The sequence below is a fragment of the Papio anubis genome, chromosome 8 (assembly GCF_008728515.1).
Source record: "Papio anubis isolate 15944 chromosome 8, Panubis1.0, whole genome shotgun sequence".
NCBI lineage: Eukaryota > Metazoa > Chordata > Mammalia > Primates > Cercopithecidae > Papio > Papio anubis.
In genome coordinates, this window is record NC_044983.1 from 121,444,503 (window position 1) to 121,461,258 (window position 16,756).

The window sequence follows — 16,756 nt, forward strand, 5'->3', positions numbered from 1 at the left end:
TGTTTTCCATTTTGCTATTATAGTCATTCAAGTGGGTGTGAAGTTGCATCTCATGTGGCCCCTTCAAAAGCAGTTTCTATTTTTTCAAATACATGGATCATGTTTTCCCATTTTTTATACTACTTATAATATTTCGTTAAAAACTCTACATTTTAGATAATATAGCAACTCTGGATATGAATACCCCAATTTTTGAATTGTGCTTTTGTTTATTTGCTTAGTGACTTGGCTGAACTAATCTTTCAGAGTTTATTTCCCCAGCAGTTTTCTGCTTCTGGTCTTTATGCTCAGATATTTTTTTCCCTTGATTTTATCTTCTAGCCTGGCCACTTGGCATTCACATCTGGTCAGTACAAGCCACTTCTTGGTCAAAGAATGTGCTAAGTTCCATTAGCCAGTTATAGTTTTGTCTTTTACCACTGGATTCATGTGTGGCCTAAAGGCTGCTATCATAGTTCAGGGGTTTTATGTATTTGGTCCACATTCAGCCATGAACTAGGAACTTGGAGGTTCCCTGCCTGATTGCTTTTGAGAGGCTATAGCCTTGGGTACACATGAAATCTTCGAGACTACCAAGGATGAATGTGATTTTATCTTTAAGCACCACTTTCTAGGAGTCTCTCCTGGGTCAGTGTTTGGTCAGAAGTTGTGTTTAAGCCCCCAAAGCCAGTGAGATTTCTCCCCTGTGTTGATGGGTCTTTGTGGCTTATGAAAGGCTTTGAGGTCTGCTCATCTGCCCCACGTTCTGCTCTGATTGCCTGAGTCACTGCAGCCTAGTGCATGAGCGCAGCCTCTTGGAACCCAAGATTTGACTGTGATCCCACGAGGGCTCTTATTGGCTGTCTCTTTTACTGACTTTCTCTATTAAACTTCAGGCTGCTTTGCCATTTGCTTATAGCATAGAACTACCAGCCTCTTCGTAACTGCTCTCCACCAACATCTCCATTGTTTCTGACAATATTTTTAAGCATAGGGTTCCCCAAGTCCTGTTTCAAATAAAGTAATGCCCTCAGGTAGAATCACTATGTTCTTTGCCCTTAAGACATGCCCCTGCACTACTTCATAACAGCTAAGGGTGAGGACCCACTTTTCCTGCCAAGCAAGAGGGGAGTGACAGCCCTTGGTCTTCATGGCTTGCCCCTTCCAGTGTGCCATCTCTGTCCTATAAACACACAGGAGCTGGGAGATATCAGGATCCTAGCATTGTCAGCCTGTCAAACCTGGACGCAAGCTATAAGCAAGGATTGGGCGAGTAAAGGGAGGGAGAACCTGCCCTCTCCACTGCACCTGAATGGAATAGATTTGCAACATGAGGCTCAGGAGCCATAAATATTGTCTGATGAAATGTGTTAGAATGAGGTAGAGATTGGGATGGGGAGGACTGTAGGCAGGCGCAAAAGCCCTGCAGAAAGGAGCTACCAAATGGTCAGAGAATTAAAAAATAAGAGTAGAAACAAGGAAGGGAGACGTTTAGTGATTTGTTAGTAACAAATAAAGCTTATTTGGAAGCAACAGTAAGAAGCAGAAGACTAAACACCCACTCTTTTGGCCCACTGATGGGTGGGGAGTGAGTGAATAAGTAGCTGGCACTGGGGAAGAGCTGCAGGGTAAACTGCCTATAGGAAAGAGAGAGCCAGACTCCAGGAGGAAATACAGGGGGAGATTGTTCTTTGAAAATTTGGAGGGTATAAAATTTCTTACCCTACGGCAAATGTTCCAGGGGAAGAATTAGAAATGATTGATGGGGTGGGCGGAGAGTAAGAGGAGCAAGGGGGAGGAAGCACAGAGTAGTGAGGGAACGCATATGTAAGTGAAGACAGAAACTTAACACAACCTGTTCGTAGGTTAGGGTCTGATGTGGAAGGTGGAGGCATGGTTGCAATGACTAATCGCAGACTTCGCGCAAATCTTAACCAGTGCCTAAATGGCTGCATGTGAACTGTTTGAATTCAAATTTCAGCTTTCACACTTGTTATTTGTGTGAATATGGGCAAAACACATAAGCTCCCTATGCCTTGGGATTTATTTTTCTTTTGTTTGCTTTTTTTTTGTTTGTTTGAGATAAGATTTAATTTCGTTGCCCAATCTGGAGTACAATTAGGGCTCACTGCAGTCTCAACCTCCCTGAGCTCAAGAGATCCTCCCACCTCAGCCTCCCAAGGAGCTGGGACTACAGGCTTATGTCACCATGCCTGGCAATTTTTTTGGTATTTTTTGTAAATACGGGGTCTCACTCTGTTGCTCAGGCTAGTCTTGAACTCCCGGGCACAAATGATCTGCCCACCTCAGCCTCCCAAGGTACTAGGATTACAAGCATGAGCCATCACATCTGGCTGCCTTGGGTTTTTTATTTGTACAATGAGTGTAGCATTAAATAAGCTGTTGCTGTTAATAAAAATACTTTCTCTCTATTTGGGTACATAGCTAGATTATATTTCTTAGCCTCCCTTGCAGTCAGTGTGACCATATGACTCAGTTTTAGCCAAGGGTATGTCAGAAAAACTGATGACCGCACGGCCCATATAGAGCTCCAATAACCTATTCCTCTGTGCTCTTTCCTCCTCTTGACTGAGTAGAATGGCAACACCCAGGATGACCTTAGAAGCAACAGGGAAAAAGTGACTGAACCATCATCAACCTAACACAAGGGTAAAATTACTACAGGGTCCATTCATTTCATATTTGGGTTTATTTGTTAACATCAGCTGGCCTACTTTAATGAATACATTGGGGATAATGACAGCACCTTCCCAATATTGTTATCATAATTAGATTGGTCAAAATATGTAAAATTGTTTAAATAGTTGCAGGTAGAATGTCAGAGTTATGAGTGTTGTGAGTGTTATTCATCATTACTCCCAGCAAGAACTTCATATAGGGTAGAAAGTTTGTGTAAGATCCTTAGTCCAGGTTTGAGCTCCTCCAATCTTGTAGATGGGCAGAGAGCCCCATTCTCAGCAAGGCAATTACACTGTGTAGGAGTGGGTGAGGCCCATGAACTGTTCAAATCCTCTACAGTACTGTTACCAGCAAATATTGATTTGTTCCATTTGTTTTATTTGTATTTTAATCAAATATTCAGGAAAATTTTCTCCTTACCGTGTGGAAAGTCTTAATGATGAAGACCACTGGTTGGTTCTCAAGAGATCAGGGGAGCCAGCATACTGATTTAGTGGTAACCTCATTAGAACAGGAACTGTATAGGAGAGGATTAACAGCAGGATGAGCTGCACCATTAAATATCAAATTGTTACCCAATTAGATGTCCTCGTTATAAACAGCATATTATTTCCAGATATCGGATACCAAATTTCAACTAGTTGCAGCATCTTTCTAATTCTAAAATGTGTGATTAACCTTGATTGTACTCTTGTTCATTATTTGTCTTCTGCACTAAGCTGGAGAAATCCATCCTGAACTTGCAACTGGTTCTTAGTAACACAGAAGATTTTGCACACACCCGTGAAGACAGATGTTTGGTAAACAGCTCACGGGCGTTCTGTCAGTCTCACTGAGTTAGGTTGGTACCGGAATATAGGGCAGGCAAGGCTGTTTGCCGGTGATCTTTAGAAGGGATCATCTGATTGAATAGCACATGCTCTCCTTTGAGAATTCTCCTTGTCATTCATTCATTCATTTATTCTACAAACTTATGCATTCTCCAAATCAGAAAAAAATTATAGGCAGAGTCAATACATGTAAATGTGGAGAAATGTGTTCCAGATATTTGGGACAGCAATGTGGATGCTTAAGGTTGAAGAGAATGTAGTATATTCCAAAAATTGTAGCTAAAGTTTCTTTAAAAAAATGACAAGAAGTTTGCAACCTGCAAAAAAGGTCATAAAATTGTTAAAAATGTAAAGCTTGAGCACATATAGACAAAAGGAATATTTAAAATAGTGTTATGTGCACATGCCATGGAGTCCATTGCCCAGCAAAATGAGAGGGATATTTTCAGACCTAACTCAGTCAATACACAACACAAATAAAATGAAATAAACAAATAGAAATAAAACATCTTTTCAACAAAAGCCAGAGTGGCTCAGATTAGAAAGTTCTCGGAAGTCAGATAGAGTGATGCTATAGAAGGAGGATGAAACAGAACTGGGAGCCACATGCTCACAAAACAGAGATGGGCCATTTTCCAGGCAAAAAGCAACACCAGTCAAAGACATGCATTTTTCCAAAAACAAATGAGCAAACAAAATACTTTATACACCAGAGTGAATCTTTATGAGGGAAGAAGGGTGGAATTTAAGGTGGTGGACAAGTGAAAACAAAGCAAAATAAAATAAAACCCCTGGGAAGAATTTTGATGATGAAGTGATAACATACCATGAACTTAAGAGTACAATGACCTCAATTCTGTGTACTTGGCCCAAATGTACAAAATACAAACAACAGCAAAGAGCACAAAACAAAAATCATCATTCGAAAAAGACAAGGAGAGGAATGTTTCCCTGTAGCTATACCTGGTTAGAGAATTCATCTCTTAATTAACACAGTGAGATTAAAAGCTAACACCAGAGCAATACTCTATAGTATTAAAAGTTCACTCTCTATGTGTTTGTATTAATAGTTCATTCATAAAAGGCAGAACATTATAATCTCACTATGTAGGTTTAGTCATTCTAAGTTAGTCCTTTCATTGTCTGAAGACTTGAATTAAAACTCTCCAGGAAATTATGTGAGTTTCAAAAATCGGACTTTTAATTTAAACTAAGTTAATCTGACTGAATTAAAATATTGGCACCACTTGTTATTATTTGAGACTTTGGTTATTTAACATCTTTGTTTTTAAATGTTATTATTTTTAAAATGGGATTAATAGTTCCTACATCCTTGAGTTTATGAAGCATAAATAAAATATCATACAGAAAAAAATTTAAAATAATATGTGACATACAGAAAACACTTAAAACAGATATTAACATTATTATTTACTATTAATTTATTTATTGTTATCTTTTAGAAATATTATCAAGACCAGAATGGAGTGATGAAGTAATCAGCCTTTTATGACTGAAGTCCTGAGTAGATTTATTCCTATTTGGGTGTGCTGCACATTGTCTTTAAACTGTGCTTTTCCCAAAGTAGAGTACGTGAAATATCAATCTCTGAATGTTTTCTAGGAAAATAAAAGACTACTGAGTAAATATGTTTGGGAAGGGCTTAACCAACCAAGCAAGCCATAGCCATGCTGTGTGTGTATGAATGCATGTTTGTGTGGCAGGTGGCAGGGTGTGGTACCTGTTAAAATCTAGCTGGATAAATATACTAAAGGAAACTCATCTTCAGAAATACGTAGTCTAGTAGGATACAATACAGGTTCTGCTTGGGTTCAAACCCTGCTTACTGGTTCAACAAGTTACTAGTTCTGTAACTTTGGGGAATTACTTAACATCTCTGTGCCTCAGTTTCTTCACATGTGTTATGGGGATAATAATAGTATCATTCCTACATGGTTGTATTTGTAAGTATTAAATGAGTTAATATAGATGAAAGACTTGCAACAAAGCCTAGCATACAGATATTGCTTAACATGTGTTTTCTATTCTTACCATAATCTATGTATATCTACATAAATCTATATAAAACTCAAGGGCCTTAAAATGAAAAGTGCGCCATTTGGTGCTCAAGATAGTGAGTCCTCTGCCTTCTGATTAATCGAATGTTATCATGTAGAAAGTTCGAATTTCAGGTGGCGTGACAAGGCCAGCCTATTTACGGTCAACCCCCGACCCCCCACTGGGCATTTATTATTGCTCAGAATCTCAATATGTCAAATGTTGGGCTTCAATTCTCCATATTTTTTCATTTTCCAGAACTGGGTTTGCTTAACTCTCAGTCCCTTTCTGTAGGACCCTAGAATTGAAGGATTCTAGTCCCTTCCTCTGTACCCAGGTCAAGTTCATATGAGGTGATACCAGATGGCAGCAAAGAGAAATGAGCTGCTAGAGGCCAGGGTTGTCGTTTGAAAAAGAATTGTCATTGTACTTGGCTACTGCTCTTACTAAAAATATTGCACTCATTTAATGTGCCAGTTCAGCAGAGCTGGACTTTGTCCGTTTGGGGTGTGTGCTATTAGGGCAGGTGTCTGTGAAAGAATGAAAGCGAAGAAAATTCTCTTTCAATTGTTATCACTCTTCTTCATTCTCATCCCCAGTCTTGTCAAGAATTGAGTGAAATAGGAGACAGACGTTACTGTTTCAGTGCCTCCTCCAAACTCCAGCCATTTAAAATACTCAGTCCACATAATTAGTGAAAGGGAGCAATTCTCTGTGTCTCCAGGGACTTGAGGAACACCTGAACTGGGAGAAAGGGAACAGAAAATAAGGTTTTCCGATCTATTTCTTGCCATATAACAAATATAGCATATTCCTTTCAATCATTATACATCTCTTTTTCATTTTATAAAATCCTGATTTTATTCAAGAAGCCATGTTCCCACCCTTGTAAAACAAATCATTGGTAAAAACAAATTAAAATTGACCCATTTCTTTTTGTTAGATATTTACTTTTCTAGATACTTTTGCACTGAAATTATTTCATAAGTCAATGACTTATGAAATAATCTACAAGAATAATTTTCTGTAATGAAATAAATGAGTGACATCCCCATAGAGCTAACCACCACCCTGCCCTTTCATGTTCTCCCTGTCGTCTCTTCTCTTGACCTGGGAAATTGTAACACCACCTTACAATCACGAAGACAGACTTCACCAACATGCTCAACATGGTACAGCAGAAAGCCAGAGAGATTCTGGATTTCTCATGAGATTGTGGGGTTGTGGAAGCAGCTCTGGATCTGCTGATCTCGAGTCTCCTAATGATATAACACTCATTGGTATTACCGAACTCACAGTTAGTTAGATGGTTCGCTGTTTTCAGTATTTGAAGTTGCCTTCTCAATGAAATACTTCACAAAGTCTCACTTGTTAAAATAGTTGAGTGCATCTCAATCAGCTACAGGTTGAAGGGAGTTGACTGATTAATACATAGGAATGAGTACCAGCTTTGTATCTAAACACAATTGATTTCAAACCCCAGGTCTGCTGCTTATAAGCTATGTACCTTCAGATAACGTACCCAACATCTCTGCATCTCATTTTTTCATGTTGAAAGTGGGGCTAGTGGTAGCTAAGAGGATTATTGGGAAGATTAAGTGGCGTTGCATAGAAAATGTCTGGTACATAGAAGAAACTCAACAAACTTTATCTCACCTTTTTCTATACCTTACATCTAAATTTAGGTTCATGAGGAGATTGCAGTGGTGTCATGGGAAAACTTTCTTTGTGAAATGTTTTTAATTAAACGGGATGCAGAATCTTTTGTCTTTAAACAGTTCTAGCACAACATGTTCTGAGTCAGGAGGGTAGACTGGATAAATGCTTTCGATGCTTTCAGTTTTGGGGTTATTTGTAACTCTTGCTCACTGAGCATGTTGACAGTTTCTTGTAAGTTGATGGTACTGTTCTGTGTAAATGGTCCACCAGATAATTTCCCTTAAAGATCATCTGGGAATTTTAACAATCAATGAACATAGTTGTTCATCTGCTAAATAGCACATACCCTGATTCCTGCTCTGCCAGAACTGAGAGGCTTGTACATGGTTAGCTTCTTCGTGTCTCAGAGCTAAGTGAGTCAGAGGCAGTTCTCCTCTGGGAGGTGAGCTCTGACCTGCTGTCTTAGACTGGGTTCACCAGAAGCAGTCCTTGACATGGAGATTCATGTACCAGTGATTTATTTAAAAAGAGCTCCCAAGAGAAACTGGTAAGGAATGGGGAAGGAAAGACTGGGAAGGGTGCAATTTCTAGCAAAGTACCAGCCCCAGCCCAATCCTACAGGGTGCTCTATGGCATAAATTACACATCAAAGTTTCTCCAGCCTGGAGGCAACACAGCCAAGCTTTATACTCCCACAAAGTCAGTCGTTGGCAGTGGACTGTGTGTGTGGTGGGTGGGTGAGGAGGAAACTCCTGGACGTTTTGAGCTTTCCTTGCCTACAACCCAGGAGGCTAAAGTGGTCTGTAGGCAGCACTCTGAAGGAAGCTGCAGATGCAAGTCAGTAGAAGCAAAGCACACCAAAACTGATGCCTAAGTGCACAGAACGGGTAAGTGGCTTCAGAGGGAATCTGGGCAGAGCTGACTATGTTCTATAAACGTATCTCCCTGCCTCTTAGAGACAACACACTCAACTCTAAATAAAAAATTGAGTTGACCCAGGCAATCCAACCCAGGCAATTGCAAACTATGTGATACTGTGAAGATTTACTGTCTAAATCTCTTTTTTTTTTAGAGCTAGAATTTAATAATAGAGTTGGAATATGAATGTAGGGTTTCAAAAATTCATTTCACTACATTGTATAATAAAAATATCCAAATCATAGCATTTAAAGGGATCTTGAGTAGGCAAGTTCTCTCTGGCTGGACAGATATCTACCTATATCAGAGAAGTAAGTATCTATCTTGTTGTATCACTCTTCCAATTTGGTAGTTTTCCTGATTTTAGATAGTTCCAGCAAAATAACAATCATGATAAACAATGATAACATCCCTGCAACAACAAAAAAGATTTCTTTCCTCAAGGGTTATGCCCACTGAATTGTCACTTTTTTGAGGAAATCTTTGCGATTACCCTGATTAAATTCCCAGTATTATATGTTTTTACAATACAAAATAACACTCCCTGTAACTTATCAGAGTTGTAATTTTAAATTATTTGGTTCTCTGATTAATATTGTTTCCTGCACTAGAATGTGAGTTCCATGAATTTAGTAACTAAGGGCAAAGCCCACCAGAAGGTCATGTGTGCTTTTGCGTGCTTTGTATGTCTTTGAGTTGTTGATCACCCTTCTACTCCTACACTGTACACAATGACTGATGCATATTAGTTGCCTTACAAATAGGTAACCATTGTAGTGTTGTAAACTTAGCATTAGCTTAGGGCTAGAGTGAGCAGTATTTTTTGATTGAGGAAAAATTTATACACAATGATAGTCATAGATGATATGTGTGACATTCAATCTGAATTTTCAAATGCATTTGCCTTGTATCCAACACCCTAGTCAAGATACTGTCAAGAACATTTCAATCACACAAAAGTGGTCCTTCATGGCCCTTATCAGTCAATCTACCCCTCAGTCAACAACTCTTCTAATTTCTATTAGTTTTGTCTTTTCTTGAAATTCATATAAATCAAACCATACAGTATGTACTTTTTCATGTATGGCTTTTGTCTTAGTTCATTTTGTGTTGCTATAACAGAATACATGAAACTAAGTAATCTATAAAGAACAGAGATTTATTTCTTGGTATTCTAGATTCTGGGAAGTCCACGGTCATGAGGCTTGCAAGTGCCTCATTGCGGCATCATCCTTTGAAGCAAGACAGAAGGGCAAGCAAGCCGAGAATGTGAAAGAGGGGAAGGAGGCCAAACTCATCCTTTTATCAGAAACCTACTCCCAAGATAACTAGCCTATTAATCCACCCTTGAGGGCATGGCTCTCATGACCTAATCATCTCTTATAGGTGTCTCCTCTCAACACTGCTGCATTGAGGATTAAGTTTCTAACACATGAACTTTGGGGGACACTTTGGGGGACAGTGATAAGAGAAAGAACTTAGCAGCTTCTTTCTCTTATCATTGTTTTTGAGATTATCTGTGCTGTTGGGTATATCAATAGTACATTATATTATCCTACTGATGAATATTTGGCCTGTTTCCAATTGTTGGCTAATTTAAGTAAAGCTTCTATGAATATTCTTTTACAAGTGTGTGAATAAATATATTTAGCTCACATGGGTAAATAATTAGGGGTGAAATTTCTGGGTCATAGGCTAGATATATATTTAACTATATTAAAAACTGTCAAACCATTTTATATTCTCATGAACAACAGATGAGGGTTTCAGTTGCTCTACATCCTCATTATTTGGTTTTGTAAAAAATTTAAATTTTAGCTATTCAAGCAGGTGTGAAGTATTATTCATTTAATTTGCATTTCCCAAATAACCAATGATGTTGAATAATTTTTCATATGTTTATTGTCCATTTGCATATTTTTATTAAAGTGCCCACTCAAGTATTTTATCCATTTTTATTTGGTTGCTTTTTTCATTTTTAAATGTAGGGACTGTTTTTGTATTCTTATTATAAGCTGAATGCCAGATGTATGTTACATGAATATATACTTCCAGTTTTGGCTTGCCTTTTGGTTTTTAAATCTACCATTTGCCTTTTTTTTTTTCTTTGTGTCACATCTGATTTTGTTCCCTTTTTCATTTCCTGGAGTTCTTTGTATTAATTTTTTTTTTTTTAATGGGCCAGGTGTGGTGACTCACGCCTATAATCCCAGTACTTTGGGAGGCCAAGGTGGGAAGATCAAATGAGACCAGGAGATCAACTTGGGCAAGTACAATAATAGGTACTCTGTCACGATTACAGACTTGGAATTCCATCTTTTTCACCTGAAAAATCTTGGACAGCTTAACCACTCTTAGCCTCAGTTTTCTAATTTAGAAAAAAAGGATTAGTGAGACATTATTTAATATGTGTCAAGTGCCCAGGCTAGTATCTAATGGAGTTGATATTCAATGCACTATTATGATGTAGTGGGTAAGATTACGCATTCTTGAAATAGAGGATCTGGGTTCAAATTCCTGTTCTACCATTTATTTACCTTTTGATTTGGGGCAGTTACTTTATCTTTGTCTCAGTTTTGCTCAATGTGAAAAAGGGTGATAATAGAAGTTAATCTTTCAATAGCTGTTGAAAGGATTGCATGGGTAAATACAGCATTTATACTATGACAAACGGTAAGTACTCAGTGTTACATGTCATCATTTTCCCTTAACGTTAGTTTTATTATTCCTATCAATACCACCACTGCTTTTACAATAAATGCCCACAATTTTAAATAGAAACTTCATAAGTTTGCCTTCGTGGTTTTCAATAATTTTCTTTCTGTCTTACATCTAATATTCTACAAATATCTCATGTCTAGAGATAATTGGTTAGCCTTATACCCTGCTTACACTTGATTTCTTTGCCCACGTGAGTGACACTGCCAAAAATACCCTGTTTTCCCCTACTTTTGCCCGTGTTCTTACATCCACTTCTTTGTGGCAAACGATGCATCTTCTTGAGGTATTTTCTTCCAGTGCTTCTCCTAAGATCTATCCCTCTTTTGGTTGTCTTTGTGCTATTCTGAACTATATGCATCCCAGGTTTCAGTTGCCCACTTAACCACACTTAACAGGTAGTGCTTTTGCCTTAGGAATGTCTGGAAGCTGAATGAGCACTCATTCCTATAAAAATTGAGTAATACAATAAACATTTTATTTTCGAATAGTCTTTAAGATATGCATGAAGAAGGACGGGGAAGGTTGGCCCACCAGGATGATCACCAAGACACACAAAGTAGACCTGGGCCTTGGGCTCCCGGAGAAGAAAAACAAGAAGAAAATGGTCAAAGAACCAGAGACTCAATACTCAATTTTAAACAGTGATGATTACCTTGCTGATGTTTCTCCTATAAAAGCCACATTCCCCTCTAAGAGTGTAGTCCATGGGCAGGTACCTGAGATGCTCTAGTGAAGAAAAAGGAGGAAAAGAAGGTGTCAGCACCCTTTGCGAGAAGCACGTGGAACCTGAGACCACGCTGTGTGCCAGATGGACAGAGAAGTCACCCAGCCCCAGGAAGCAGGTGCTTGGCCACTTGGAGTTCCTCAGTGGGGAGAAGAAAAAGAAGTCACCTCAGGCCATGTCCCATGCCTCTGGGGTGAGAACCTCCCCAGACCTTAGATAGGGTGAGGAGGAAACCAGGGTTGGAAAGAAACTCAAAAAACACAAGAAGGCAAGAAAAGGGGGCTGAGGACCCCACAGCCTTCTCAGTCCAGGATCCTTGGTTCTGGGAGGCCGGGTTGCTGCGGACACTTGCTCAGCGGGGAAGGAGGGTGAGGAACAGGCAGCCTTGGGGCAGAAACAGAAGCAGAAGAGCCCCAGGGAACACAGTGGGAAGGTGGAGAAGAAAAAAAAAATTCCACCAGGAGGGAGACGCCCTCCTAGGCCACTCCAAGCCCGCCAGGTCCTTGGAGAGCAGCCCCCATAAAGGAAGTAAAAAGAAACCAGTGAAAGTTGAGGATCCGGAATACATCCCCATAGGAGATGGCCCTAAGGCCCCTGCGAAGAAAAAGATGGAGTCCAAGAAGAAGGTAACTGAGGAGCCAGCTCTGAAAAGGAAGAAAAAATAAATAAGTGGAAAGAGAGTGGGGTGGCAGGAGACCCTTGGAAGAAGGAAACAGACACGGACTTAGAAGTGGTGTTGGAAAAGAAAGGCAACATGGACGAGGTGCACATAGACCAGGGGAGGCGAAAGGACTTGCAGGAAGAGGTCGATCACGAGTCAGGCAAAACGGCAGCTTCTGAAACCAGGAAGTGGACGGGAACCAGTTTGGCCAGTGGGATACTGCTGGTTTTGAGAACAGGAACTGAAACTGAAATTTCTCAAACTTATGGATGGCTTCAAAAGTCTGTGCTGGCTGGTGGATCACAAGGTTAGGAGTTCCAGACCACCCTGGCTAACGTGGTGAAACCATGTCTCTACTAAAAATACAAAAATTAGCTGGGCGCCTGTAAGTCCAGCTACTCGGGAGGCTGAGGTGGGAGAATCGCTTGAATCAGGAAGGCAGAGGTTGCAGTGAGCCGAGATCGCGGCCACTGCACTCCAGCCTGGGTGAAAGAGCCAGACTCCGTCTCAAAACAAACAAACAAACAAACAAACATGTCCCCTTTGTTCGGCCGTCTCCCCACCCCCAGCACTATTGCAAGGCCGAACATGGCCCTCAGCAAGAAGGCAGCTGACAGCCTGCAGCAGAACCTGCAGAAGGACCACGACTGGGCCATGAGCTGGAAGTACAGCCGTGGAGCCGGCTTCATCCTCTCCATCGCCCCCAACAAGTTCTTTTATATTGACAGGAACACTTCCAAGTCAGTCATGCTGGAAAATTAAACTCTGGAGTTTTGTCCCGCCTCCTAAAAAAAAAAAGATATGCATGAATGACACATTACTGGGTGCTCGTTATTCCGCTAAAAAGACCAGGTATTAGTTTTCAATGACTGTCATAAAAAGCTACCACACATTTCATGACTTAAAACAACACATATTTATGACATTAAAGCTCTGTAGGTCAGAAATCTGTTATAGGTTGCATGGGACTTAAAGTGCTGACTGTAGGCTGCATTCTTTTCTGGAGGCTTGAGGGGAGAATCCATGTTCTTGCTCATTCCGACTGGCAGAATTCAGCTCCTTGTGGCTGTGGGACTGAAGTCCCTGTTTGCTTCCTGGCTGTAGTCTGAAGGCACTTCCCAGCTTCTAGGGGCTACCTGTATTTCCTTGACTCACAGCCTCCTCTCGTCATCTTCAAAGCTAGTCACAAGATCAAGTCCTTTTCACCTTGCCTCTCCTTCTGTGTGATCCTTCTTCCTCTTACAGAGTGGAATCCTTGAGGTTCCATGGGACCCACCCAGATAATCCCAGTTAATCTTCTTATGTTCAGATCAGTTGATTAGCAACCTTAATTCTCCCTGCAACCCTAAATCCCTTTTTGCCATATATATACCATATTCAGTTTCTGGGGATTAAGTGGACATCTTGGGGGAAGGGTCATTTCTTTTCTTTTTCTTTCTTACCACAAACTATCAAATAATATCAAATATTCAGCTGTTGCAAGTTACTTTCTGATCCAGCCACTGCTTTAGATTCTCTCCTCACCTTGTTTAAAGCATGGACATCCAAATTGCTCACTTCCTTTATATAAAATATTGCATTATTATAACATGTACTTTCAAAATGAAAGCCTCACTGCATTCTTCTATCCATAAAAACAAAAGCTTTCCAGTTAATAGGAATGCACCTGTCAGTTATCTCACCCCCAAAGTCTTATCTATCTAACTAGCTATCGTGTATCTAACTATCCACCATTTATCTACTTATGTGGAGCTTCCATGTGGAACTGTGACTTAATTAAAGCTCTTTTCTTTATAAATTACCCAGTCTTGGGTATGTCTTTGTAGCAATGTGAAAATGGACTAATACACTTATCACACTAATATCATGTATCTTCTATTTATAATCTATGTATTTATCTAATCTATTTATCTATCGACCTAACATCTATCATCTATTTATATGTCTATCTAATCTATTTACCGACCTATCTATAGGTACCTATCATCTATCTACCTATCAGTTGTCTTCTGCCTTTCTACTATCTCAACTATCTACCTCTATCATTTGTCTTCTATCTATCTACTATCTCATCTATTTGTCTATCTACTGATATGGTTTGGCTCTGTGTCCCCACCCAAATCTCCATCTCAATTGTAATCCCCACATGTGGAGAGAGAGACCTGTAATCCCTGTGTGTCGAGTGAGGGAAGCAATAGGATTATGGGGTCAGTTTCCCCCATGCTGTTTTCATGAGAGTGAGAGAATTTTCTTAAGATCTAATGGTTTAATGGGTGGTAGATTTTCCTGTGCTCTCACATGCTCTCTCTCACCTGCAGGCCATGTAGACATGCCTGCTTCCCCTGCTTCCCCTTCACCATGATTGCAAGTTTGCTGAGGCCTCCCCAGCCATGTGGAACTGTGACTTAATTAAACCTCTTTTCTGTATAAATTACCCAGTCTCAGGTATGTCTTTGTAGCAACATGAAAATGTATAAATACACCTATCAATAACCTATCATCTGTCTATCAGCTATCTTGTATCCATCTAATCTATTTATCGCTCTACTTATCTGTCATCTATTTATCTATCTATCTATCTATCTATCTATCTATCTATCTATCTATCTCTACCTATTTCCAAGCAAATGCAGCATTCTAAGAGTAATTCCTATATTAACTGCCAAGGGCTGAAAATGGAATCTTCCCGGCACTTATAGCTCTCTCTGTTTCTGTGATTACTACTATTAATACATGCCTCTTGAAGACAAGGGCTTTTCTCTGGGAGTGTGAGAACTCATGCTGAGGCCCATCCACACTCTCAATCCCTTTGATTACTATGTAATTTCGTATTTAATCATACCAGTCATGATGAAAATAAAAGTTTTGTAGGATATTATACTTTACAAAACACAAATATGATTTTACGTGAAGTTATGTGTCAATCCTGTAAGCTAGGCAGGGATCAACTTCTATGCATCTTATTTTACATTTGAAAAAAGTGAAGTTAAAAAAGTGAAGTTAAATGGAGTTAATGTTGCCTAAGGTCACATAACTAGTCAGTTACAGTGTGTGGATTTGAACTCAACTCCTTTCCTTTTCACTATGCCTACAATGGTTAATTCTGCAAGTCGCTGTGATAATAAATTTCTGCTTTTGACTCTATTATAAATGTGATAGTCTAGTTTTTCCTTAAGATGATAAAAATGTCGTGTATATGTATGATATACTGACCACCAAAATCTGTTTTCTAAAACACAGTTAGCTCACTTTGTATATATATTTTGAATTTAATTTCACACAGATTATACTTCCTACTACCTTTCTAATATAATTTTAGATGTTTCTTTACTTTTAGGCTGTGTGTAGTCTCTTAAATTATTTCCTTCTTTACCTTCTTATGATTCTACATGGATCTCTGTGTCTTCTGTGTCTTGCTCCTTCCTCCCCAGAAGAAAAGTAATTTGTTAAATACATTCACACTATATATACAGAGTCAGATAGAAGAAACTTAATTCAAGTTGCTAGCAAGTGGTAACAAATACTTGAACTCAGGTGGGTTTAACTCCAAAACCATGTTCTATCTCACCGTATTGCAACATTATGCTTTAAATAATTCTCCACATGGCCTGGTTTCCAGTATTTTTAACATATGTATTACCATTGTCCCAAATTCCAGATAGTTAATGTTCCTCTTAAAATGTTATCCTGGGCCTGGCATGGTGGCTCACACCTGTAATCCCAGTACTTTGGGAGGCCAAGGTGGGTGGATCATGAGGTCAAGAGATTGAGACTGCCGGGCGCGGTGGCTCAAGCCTGTAATCCCAGCACTTTGGGAGGCCGAGGCGGGTGGATCACGAGGTCAGGGAGATCGAGACCATCCTGGCTAACATGGTGAAACCCCGCTCTACTAAAATACAAAAAATAGTCAAGGAGGTGGCGGCGCCTGTAGTCCCAGCTACCGAGGCTGAGGTGGGAGAATGGCGGAACCCAGGAGGCGGAGCTTGCAGTGAGCCAAGATCACAGCCACTGCACTCCAGCCTGGGCGACAAGAAATGACTCCGGCCTCAAAAAAAAAAAAAAAAAAAAAAAAAAAAAAAAAAAAAAAAAAAAAAAAGAGATTGAGACTATCCTGGCCAACATCGCGGAAACCTCAGCATTAAAAAAAAAAAATTAGTTGACATGAGTGGCACACACCTGTTGGGTTCCAGCTACTCAGGAGGCTGAGACAGGAAAATTGCTTAAACCTGGGAGGTGGAGGTTGAAGTGAGCAGAGATCACACCACTGCACTCCAGCCTGGTGACAGAGCAAAGCTCCATCTTAAAAAAAAAAAAAAAAAAAAAAGTTATCCTGAACTAGTTCCTTTTTCCAGATGTGCATTAATCAATGCTGAATTTACCCTAAGGTCATTACCTTACCATGAACTTGGTATGGGTCTTCTATGACTCCTGCTTAAGACTTCAAAGCATTATAATTAGTGATGACAAATTTGACTCAGATAGTTAACTAGTAATCGTCCAAATTTC

General features: G+C 39.7%; 1 pseudogene; it reads left to right on the forward strand.

Annotated features, from left to right (window-relative positions):
• The first annotated feature begins 10,073 nt into the window (after positions 1 to 10,073).
• On the forward strand, positions 10,074 to 14,642 carry LOC100998298 (annotated as a pseudogene).
• The last annotated feature ends 2,114 nt before the right edge of the window (positions 14,643 to 16,756 follow it).